This window comes from Balaenoptera physalus, assembly GCF_965194825.1.
Source record: "Balaenoptera physalus genome assembly, chromosome: 18".
NCBI lineage: Eukaryota > Metazoa > Chordata > Mammalia > Artiodactyla > Balaenopteridae > Balaenoptera > Balaenoptera physalus.
In genome coordinates, this window is record NC_138899.1 from 49,850,771 (window position 1) to 49,862,333 (window position 11,563).

General features: G+C 37.4%; 1 long non-coding RNA gene across 1 annotated transcript in view; it reads right to left on the bottom strand.

The window, feature by feature from the left end:
- Positions 1 to 8,833, bottom strand: part of LOC309647946 — a 908,978-nt gene extending 900,145 nt beyond the window's left edge. Inside the window, exon 1 of the long non-coding RNA XR_014256404.1 lies at positions 905 to 8,833. This is a non-coding gene — a long non-coding RNA (uncharacterized lncRNA). The remainder of the gene's footprint in view (positions 1 to 904) is intronic.
- Between the last annotated feature and the right edge of the window lie 2,730 nt (positions 8,834 to 11,563).

An 11,563-nucleotide genomic window follows, 5' to 3' on the forward strand; every position in this document is an offset into this window, starting at 1 on the left:
ATAATGATCTGCAACAATTTGGTTGGTAAGGGTCTAAAAAAGAAAGGTGCTTTTAGGACAGGGATGATACAATAGAGTGTAAAACTGCTAAACATTATGTTAAAAATTTAATTTCACTTGATAACATTTGTTTGCTTGCTCCTTATACAACCCTGTTACTAGTACAGTGTAGAAAAAAATTCTTTTCATGGTCACAGACTATCTGCAACTATATTATAAGATGTGGTTGGAGTAGCAAAGCTTCAAGATGTTTTCTAGCTCTCATACCCTACTATTCTACAGCTGGTCTTAAAAAATGTGCATGTTGTTCAAAAGGAAAATAGAGAGGGAGAGTGTGCCTGGAAAATAACTCTATTTCAATGAGTGAATATATATTATCAACTTTGAAAAAAACATTTTTCTACTGGTATTAAAATCAAAGATGAGTAGACCCTTCAGAATGCTTTGCTTTATGCTAAGAATGTAACATAACCAAATTCCTAAGATGAAAGCTGTTTTTGCAAAAAAAAAAGAAAGAAAGAAAGAAAGAAAGGAAGAAAGAAAGAAAGGAAGGAAGGAAGAAAGAAAGAAAAAAGAAAAAAGAAAGAAAGAAAAAAACAGGCTTCAGCATTTACTATATCTGGAAAATAACATATACAGTATATTCAACTCTGTTAAATGTCTGTGAATGTAAAAATAACTTTCCCTCAGAGTATTAGATGAAATGACAAAAACAAATATAAAAACAAAACAAAAAGGGATTTTTGAGCATTATCTGCACTTTCCTTCACCACAACCTGGTGTCTGTAGATTGGCTTTACTGTGCACAGGCTATCCCACTGGAGGTGTCCTGCAAGGTTGGACATACAAGGCTCAAAAGAGTGATCTGGGCTGGAGATACAGATGAAAGGAGTCACTATCATACAGAAGACCTTCAAGATGGCAGAGGAGTAAGACATGGAGATCACCTTCCTCCCCACAAATACATCAAAAATACATCTACATGTTAAACAACTGCTACAGAACACCTACTGAATGCTGGCAGAAGACCTCAGACTTCCCAAAAGGCAAGAAAATCCCCACGTACCTGGGTAGGGCAAAAGAAAAAAGAAAAAAACAGAGACAAAAGAATAGAGATGGGACCTGCACCTCTGGAAGGGAGCTGTGAAGGAGGAAAAGTTTCCACACACTAGGGAGCCCCTTCACTGGTGGGGACAGAGGGTGGGCAGGGCCGAAGCTTCAGAGCCATGGAGGAGAATGCAGCAATGGCGGTGCAGAGGGCAAAGTGGAGAGATTTCCGCACAGAGGATCAGTGCCAACCAGAACTCACCAACCTGAGACTCTTGCCTGCTCGCCGACTGGGGTGGGTGGGGGCTTGAAGCTGAGGCTCGGACTCCAGAGGTCATACCCCAGGGAGAGGACTGGGGTTGGCTGTGTGAGGACAGCCTGAAGGGGACTATGTGCCACAGCTAGATGGCAGGAAGTCAGGGAAAATGTCTGGACCTGCTGAAGAGGCAAGAGACCATTGTTTTGGGGAGCATGAGGAGAGGGGATTCCTGCTCCTTGTGCCCACAGAAGGCAGAGCACATCCTAAGCGAGTTTCAGAGATGGGCATGAGCTGCGGCTATCGGCTCGGACACCAGAGACGGTCATGAATCGCTAATGCTGCCACTGCTGCCACCAAGAATCCTGTGTGCAAGTGCAGGTCACTGCCCACACCCCTCTGGGAGGCTGTGCAGCATGCCACTGCCAGTGTCCCATGACCCAGGGACAACTTCCCCAGGAGAACACACGGCATGCCTCAGTCTGTTGCAATGACATGCTGGCCTCTGTTGCTGCAGGCTCGCCCTGCACTCCAATTATGACTACAGTACCCCTCCCTCTCTCCAGCCTGAGTGAGCAAGAGAACCCTTATCAGCTGCTAATTTAACCCCCTCCTGTCTGGGTGGGGAACAGATGCCTGAGCGTGACCTACATGCAGAGGCAGAACCAAAACCAAAGCTGAACCCCAGGAGCTGGGAGAACAAAGGGGAGAAAGGGAAATTTCTCCATGCAACCTCAGGAGCAGCAGATTAAATCCCCACAATCAACTTGATAAACCCTGCATCTGTGGTATTCCACAAATGTTCCCAAAATTCAGGTGGTGGACTTTGGGAACAACTGTAGACTTGGGATTTGCTTTCTGCATCTGATTTGTTTCTGGCTTTAAGTTTATCTTAGTTTAGTTTTTAGTGCTTGTTATCATTGGGGGATTTGTTTATTAGTTTGATTGCTCTCTTCCTTTATTTAAATTTTTAAAATTCCTTTTATATTTTAATTTTTTAAATTTATTTAAAATTTTTTTTTCCTATTTCTCTTTTTCTGATTGAGTATGTGTATGTTTCTTTGTGTGATTTTCTCTGTTTAGTTTTGCTTTTACCATTTGGTTTGCAGTTGGATCTGTTCTTTTTTTTTTTTTTTCATTCTTTTTCTTCCGAGCTGTGTGGCTGGCAGGACTTGGTGCTCCAGCTGAGTGTTAAGCCTGAATCTCTGAGGTGGGAGAGCTGAGTCCAGGATATTGTACCACCAGAGACCTCCCAGCCCCACCTATTATCAATTGGCAAGAGCTCTCCCAGAGATCTCCATCTCAACACTAAAACCCAGCTCCACTCAATGACCAGCAAGCTCCAGTGCTAGATGCCCCATGCCAAACAACTAGCAAGAAAGGAACACAGCCCGACCCATTAGCAGAGAGGCTGCCTAAAGTCATACTAATCTCACAGACACCCAAAAACACACCACCGGATGTGGCCTGGCCCACCAGAAGGACAACATACAGCCCCACCCAGGAGAACACAGGCACCAGTGCCCTCCACCAGGAAGCTTACACAAGCCATTGAAACAGCCTTACCCACTGGGGGTAGACAACAAAAATAACAGGAACTACAAACTTGCAGGCTCAAAAATGAGACCACAAACACAGTAAGTTAAGCAATATCAGAAGACAGAGAAACACACTGCAGATCAAAGAGCAAAGTAAAAACCCACCAGACCAAACAAATGAAGAGGAAATAAGCAGTCTACCTGAAAAAGAATTCAGAGTAATGATAGTAAAGATGATCCAAAATCTCAGAAATAGAAAGGAGAAAATACAAGAAACATTTAACAAGGACCTAGAAGAACAAAGGAACAAACAAACAATGATGAACAACACAATAACTGAAATTAAAAATACCCAAGGAGGAATCAACATCAGAATAACTGAGGTAGAAGAATGGATAAGTGACCTGGAAGATGGAATGGTGTAAATAACTGACACGGAGCAGAATAAAGAAAAAAAGAATGAAAAGAATTAAAGACAGTCTCACAGACTTCTGGGACAACATTAAACACAACAGTCAAATTATAGGGGTCCCAGAGAATAAGAGAAAAAAAGAAGGTTCTGAGAAAATATTTGAAGAGATGATAGTTGAAAACTTCCCTAACATGGGAAAGGACATAGTAAGACAAGTCTAAGAGGTGCAGAGAGTCCCATACACAATAAACCCAAGGAGAAACATGCCAAGACACATATTAATCAAACTATCAAAAATTAAATACAAAGAAAAAATATTAAAAGCAGAAAGGGAAAAGCAACAAATAACATACAAGGGAATCCCCATGAGGTTAACAGCTGATCTTTCAGCAGAAACTCTGCAAGCCAGAAGGGAGTGGCAAGACATATCTAAAGTGATGAAAGGGAAAAACCAACAACCAAGATTACTCCACCCAGCAAGGATCTCATTCACATTCGACGGAGAAATTAAAACCTTTACAGACCAGCAAAAGGTAAGAGAATTCAGCACCACCAAAACAGTTTACAACAAATACTAAAGAAACTTCTCTGGCAGGAACACAAGAGAAGGAAGAGACCTACAAAAAGAAACCCAAAACAATTAAGAAAATGGTAATAGGAACACACATATTGATAATTACCTTAAATGTAAATGGATTAAATGGTCCCACCAAAAGACACAGACTGGAAGAATGGATACAAAAACAAGACCAGTATATATGCTATCTACAAGAGACTCACTTCAGACCTAGGGACACATACAGGCTAAAACTTAGGGGATAGAAAAAGATATTCCATGCAAATGGAAATCAAAAGAAAGCTGGAGTAGCAATTCTTATATCAGACAAAATGGACTTTAAAATAAAGACTTTTACAAGACACAAAGAAAGATACTACATAATGATCAAGGGATCAATCCAAGAAGAAGATATAACAATTGTAAATATTTATGCACCCAACATAGGAGCACCTCAATACATAAGGCAAATGCTAACAGACATAAAAGGAGAAATTGACAGTAACACAATAATAATGGGGGACTTTAACACCCCACTTACACCAATGGACAAATCATCCAAAAAATAAATAAGGAAACACAGATTTAAATGACACATTAGATCACATGGATGTAATAGATATTTATAGGACTTTCCATCCAAGAGAACAGAATACACTTTCTCCTCAAAGCTCAGGGAACAATCTCCAGGAGAGACCATATCTTGGGACACAAATCAAGCCTTGATAAATTTCAGAAAATTGAAATCATATCAAGTATCTTTTCGGACCACAACGCTATGAGACTAGGTATCAATTACAAGAAAAGAACTGTAAAAAATACAAACACATGGAGGTTAAACAACACTTTACTAAATAACCAAGAGATCACTGAAAAAATCAAAGAGGAAATCAAAAAATACCTAGAAACAAATGACAATGAAAACACGAGGACCCAAAACCTATGGGATACAGCAAAAGCAGTTCTAAGACGAGTGTTCAGAGTAATACAATCTTATCTCAAGGTACAAGAAAAATCTCAAATAAACAACCTAACCTTACACCTAAAGCAACTAGAGAAAGAAGAACAAAAAACCCCAAAGTTAGCAGAAGGAAAGAAATCATACAGATCAGATCAGAAATAAATGAAAAAAAAAAAAAAAATGAAGGAAACAATACCAAAGATCAATGAAACTAAAAGCTGGTTCTTTAAGAAGATAAAAAAAAAACTGATAAACCATTAGCTAGACCCATCAAGAAAAAAAGGGAGAAGACTCCAGTCAACAGAATTAGAAATGAAAAAGAAGTAATGACTGACACAGCAGAAATACAACTGATCATGAGAGACTACTACAAGCCACTATATGCCAATAAAATGGGCAACCTGGAAGAAATGGACAAATTCTTAGAAAAGCACAACCTTCCAAGACTGAACCAGGAAGAAATAGAAAATATGAACAGAACAATCACAAGCACTGAAATTGAAGCTGTGATTAAAAATCTTCCAACAAACAAAAACCCAGGACCAAATGGCTTCCCAGGTGAATTCTATCAAACATTTAGAGAAGAGCTAACACCTATCCTTCTCAAACTTTTCCAAAATATAGCAGAGGGAGAAACACTCCCAAACTCATTTTATGAGGCCACCTTCACCCTGGTACCAAAACCAGATGAAGATGTCACAAAAAAAGAAAACTACAGGCCAATATCAGTGATGAACATAGATGCAACAATCCTCAACAAAATACTAGCAAACAGAATCCAATAGCACACTAAAAGGATCATATACCATGATTAAGTGGGGTTTATCCCAGAAATGCAAGGATTCTTCAATACATGCAAATCAATCAATGTGATACACCATATTACAAATTGAAGGATAAAAACCATATGATAATCTCAGTAGGTGTAGAAAAATTTTTCAACAAAATTCCACATCTACTTACGATAAAAAATCTCCAGAAAGTGGGCATAGAAGGAACTTACTTCAACATAATAAAAGCCATATTGGACAAACCCACAGCCAACATCATTCTCAGTGGTGAAAACCTGAAACCATTTCCTCTATGAGCAGGAACAAGGCAAGATTTCCTGCTCTCACCACTATTATTCAACATAGTTTTGGATGTTTTAGCCATGAAAACTAGAGAAGAAAAAGAAATAAAAGAATCCAAATTGGAAATGAAGAAGTAAAAATGTCATTCTTTGCAGATGACATGATACTATACATAGAGAATCCTAAAAATGCTACCAGAAAACTGCTAGATATAATCAATGAATTTGGTAAAGTAGCAGGATACAAAATTAATACACAGAAATCTCTTGCATTGCTATACACTAATGAGGAAAAATCTGAAAAAGAAATTAAGGATTTACCATTTACCATTCCAATAAAAAGAATAAAATATCTGAAAAAAACCTACCTAAGGAGACAAAGACCTATATTCAGAAAACTATAAGACACTGATTAAAGAAATTAAAGATGGTACAAACAGATGGAGAGATATACCGTGTTTTTGGATTGGAAGAATCCACATTGTGATAATGACTATACTCCCCAAAGCGATCTACAGATTCAATGCAATCCCCATCAAATTACCAATGGCATTTTTCACAGAACTAGAATAAAAAATTTTACAATTTGTATGGAAACACAAAGGACCCTGAATAGTCAAAACAATCGTGAGAAAGAAAAATGGAGCTGGATGAATCAGGCTTCCTGACTTCAGACTATACTACAAAGCTACAGTAATCACAACAGTATGGTACTGGCAAAAAAACAGAAATATAGATCAATGGAACAGGATAGAAAGCTCAGAGATATAACCATGGACCTATGGTCACCTTATCGTTGATAAAGGAGGCAAGAATATACAATGGAGAAAAGACAGCCTCTTCAATAAGAGGTGCTGGGAAAACTGGACAGCTACATGTTAAAGAATGAAATTAGAATACTCCCTAACACCATACACAAAAATAAACTCAAAATGGATAAAATACCTAAATATAAGGCACGACACTATAAAACTCCTAGAGGAAAACATAGGCAGAACACTCTATGACATAAATCACAGCAGGATCCTTTTTGACCCAACTCCCAGAGAAATGGAAATAAAAGCAAAAATAAATAAATGGGATCTAAGGAAACTTAAAATCTTTCGCACAGCAAAGGAAACCATAAACAAGACGAAAAGACAACTCTCAGAATGGGAGAAAATACTTGCAAATGAAGCAACTGACAAAGGATTAATCTCCAAAATATACAAGGCAGCTCATGCAGCTCAATATCAAAAAAACAAACAACCCAATCCAAAAATGGGCAGAAGACCTAAATAGACATTTCTCCAAAGAAGATATACAGATTGCCAACAAACACATGAAAGGATGCTCAACATCAATAATCCTGAGAGAGAAATGCAAATCAAAACCACCATGAGGTTTCACCTCACACCAGTCAGAATGGCCATAATCCAAATATCTACAAACTGTAAATGCTGGAGAAGGTATAGAGTAAAGGACACCCTCTTACACTGTTGGTGGGAATGTAAATTGATGCAGCCACTATGGAGAACAGTATGGAGGTTCCTCAAAAATCTAACAATAGAACTACCATACGGCCCAGCAATCCCACTACTGGGCATCTACCTGAGTAAACCATAATTCAAAAAGAGTCATGTACCAAAATGTTCATTGCAGCATTATTTACAATAGCCAGGACATGGAAGCAACCTAAGTGTCCATCATCAGATGAATGGATAAAGAAGATGTGGCACTTATGTATAATGGAATATTACTCAGCCATAAAAAGAAATGAAATTGTTAATTATAGTGAAGTGGGTGGACCTAGAGTTTGTCATACAGAGTTAAGCAAGTCAGAAGGAGAAAAACTAATACTGTATGCTAACACACATATATGGAATCTAAAAAAAAAAAAAAAAAAAGGTTCTGATGAACCTAGGGACAGGACAGGAATAAAGATGCAGATGTAGATAATGAACTTGAGGACGTGGGGAAGGGGAAGTGTAAGCTGGGACGAAATGAGAGTGTGGCATTTGCATATATACACTACCAAATGTAAAATAGATAGCTAGTGGGAAGCAGCCGCATAGCACAGGGAGATCAACTCGGTGCTTTGTGACCACCTAGAGGGGTGGGATAGTGAGTGTGAGAGGGAGGTGTAAGAGGGAGGGTATATGGGGATATATGTATACATATAGCTGATTCACTTTGTTATACAGCAGAAACTAACACAACATTGTAAAGCAATTATACTCCAATAAAGATGTTAAAACAAAACAAAACAAAACACCAAAAACTTCAGTTTGACTCTGAATAGCAAATGTATCCAACAATCTCTAAAGACTTTGTGTTCATCAAATACCATTCTGAGCACAAACATGAAAGGCAAATATTCCTATGATCTTTCAGTGGTGCACAGGAATTTTGTGGATCACTCTCTCAAGGTGTGTCATACCACCAAGGTCAACGGTTCAATAGAAAACATTCATTAGCAGTCAATTATAGAGTTTTTAACTCAGCCTGTGTGTACAAAAAAAAAAGCAAACACATGTTTGGAAAGTAATAAATCAATGCATTCCAGAGCAGGCATTAGATTCTTAATGAGAGCTTCATATCAGCTCAGCAAAATTTTCCATCTGCCATTCTCTCTTAACTATTATTATTACTATCTATTATCGCTATCTACTATCTGCCAGATCTCTCTATTTTAGCCTAGTTAGAGGAGAAATTAAGTCACACCGGTATTTCAAAAACTAATAATGCTGCCTCTCTGTATGCGAGAATTCCATAAAGATAGTGAGTAATGAATGACGTTATCAAAGGAGACAAAAGGCCAATATGAGGCTGGATGAGGGTGATTTTTCAGATTATTAATTCCACAAATAAATTTGGTTTTCAAAAATATAGTTGGGATTTAATGCAGGTATGCAGTAAAAAGAATATGGGTAGGGAAGGAACAGAATGTTCATTGTTGCATCTGAAAAGACTTGTTTTCAGTAAACAGGGTATGAAGACCCCACACATTCAAATTATTTATATGAAAAGTGTTTCAGATAAGTTTGAAGGATAAAGAGAACTGTTACCTCTTTCATGACAGGAAATGCATTTTGTATGTATTAAAAGAGAAAAAAAAACATCCATGACTTCTATATTCAGGATTTTGTTCCCTTTCTGGTTGCCCCAGAGACCTGGAGAGTGATGATCAGGTTTTGTGAAGGTGTTTTGAGTTCACAGAGTACACTTTTGAAAACGTCTGGGCACAGACTCCCGAGAACGCTGGATCTCAGCATACTAAAGCCCAACCCTGATTTCTCCCCTAAACACCATTGGTGAGACTGGTTTATACTACACTGGGACTTATCTAGAAATAAAGAGTCAAGGGTTTTCGTCTCTTTAAACGATTCTCTACTTTCTGGTTTTCATGCAAGTCTGAATCTGGATGCTAGAGTAAGGATAGGTTTGGACACTATTATACTGTGAGGGTGGTGGGGACTTCTCTGAGTCTTGGGGTGCGTATGCAGAGTTGGTGCTGGGGCTTGTTTTCCTCTGATTCAATTCTCCTTTTGGCTGGGAATAATTTTGGACCATCATCACTGAGTCTCAGCTTGAAGAAAAAACTTGATGGTGATCCCGGTTTTTAAGAGGATTACATTATGTCGTATAGTCATAAAGCCATTGGAGGCTAGCTTCCCACAATGGTGGTGGTGGGGAAATGTGTATTTGTGTGAGGGGATGGAATCAATAAATCCACTGTAATTTTTTATGTTCTTTTCCTCATTCTCATATTTCCCAACCTATTTATTCCTAGGAATATAAACACAGGTTTTTTTTTTCCATGTTTTTTTTTCTTTTTTTCTTTTCTTCTTTTCTTTGTATAAACACATTTTGAGCAGCTTGAAATATCATGACAAATTTGTGAGTTGAAAACTGAAAATTTAATATCTTGTCTAGTCTCAGAAACTAGATATCAGAATCCAGATCTTTTGTCTAGCCCCCTCTTTTTGCTGTAAGCAATCAAGGGCCTTGAGCTGTGAAGTGATTTGTTCATAGTCATACTGACCGAGTTACTGACAGAGTCGGAGTCAACTTTGAGTCTCTTGTCTCCCAGTTGTTGCTACTCAATCTTGCCAAATAATGAACTCAAGCATCACATAACAGTTTTAGTGGAATTTAAAATTACCAATTGTAGTACAGTCCTTAGGATAATGCAAAAGATAGCTTTTCAAAGCTTAATATTTGTGGCTCACTAAATGATGTACCTGCCCTTTATATGTGGCTATTGCTTAGTAGCAAAAGCAAATTACTTATTTTGATCATTCATCCTATAATTTACCACTTGAGGGTGGATTATTTTGAGTCAACTGTCATAATCAGTTCATTCGTATTTTATAGCCAAGTCTTTAGAAAGTAAAATTCATCTTTTCCAATGACATGGCTATTATGGTCAAAGCAATTGTGTAGGTTGACACAGTGAAAATATGACTATGGAAGATGTCTAGGGTGCACAATTTTTAAAAATGTATACTTTGTGCCTTATGACATCACAGAGATTCAACCAGATTCGTGGCTCCAAGAGCAACAGATCCAGTAAGTTTTTACCTTCACAGGTCACTGAGTTTTGTGATGACCTCAAAAGCAAGGAGAGCTTTTCTTCCTCATAAGCTAGTCTAGAGGTATGAATATACTATGTTAGAAATTTCCATATATTCTACTGCGGTGTCCTTCTTGTAAGAGGAGAAATAAAATGAGCTTCCTTGTCATATACACATATAGCTGTGAATTAAATGACACCCTGACATTTCATATTTCAGACTTTTTATGTGTGAAATGAATTTGTATTGTGTGTTGTTGTGAATGCATATAACATTTTAAATATTTATGAAAGTATCTATATGCAATTTTTTTCTTTTGTAAATCTAAACAGCCTGTTGCTTTTCAATTTTCCTTATTTATAGTAGAAAATGATTGCAGGTTTCCTTAAAATCACTTGGCCTGTTTCTTCTTTTATGATTTTTTTTCCCACAAAGCTATTGCTGCTTGAGGAACTAAAAGTTAATCTGTGGATAAATCTTTATTCATCCTTGGTCTTATGTAGCAACAGTCAAGTAATCATTAAGATAAAATGGACATCAATCCAAAATTTTTGACTGTCAATTAACTATTATTTCTGATTATTTATCTATTTATTTATTATCATTCTAGTCAGCTCTTGTCTGATTTTATTGAAAAAGATATGGAAATATTTTTGAAGCTAAATACTTACTCTAAAGCTACATATATATATGTGTGTGTGTGTGTAACTTAGATACTTGTATTAACTTTGAGAGGTGTTTGATGTGATGCAGTTACTTTTTAGCAAGACATAATGACCACCGTCATTATGGGGCACTGAAATATAATAAATTGACAGTTTTGGGTAATGAAAGGCTGGGGAACTTTTTGATGATCACCTTAGTTTTGGAAGATCATTTTCACTCTTGCTGTGCTAAATCATTTTCTTCAAGCTCTTTTCCCACCAACTCGAATATGTGCTTAAACTTCAGTGTAAACAATACACATTGTGTTTGAAGAAGAATCTGTCAGAATTCTCAACATTATATCTATAGTAATAACAGCAAATGCTTAGATAGCAGTATATGCCAGACACTAAATTCTTTACCTAAGTAAACTCCTTTAATCCTGACAAAAACTCTATGAGGTAAGTAGTATTATTATCCTCATTTTACTGGTGAGGAAACTGAGGCACAGAGAGATTAA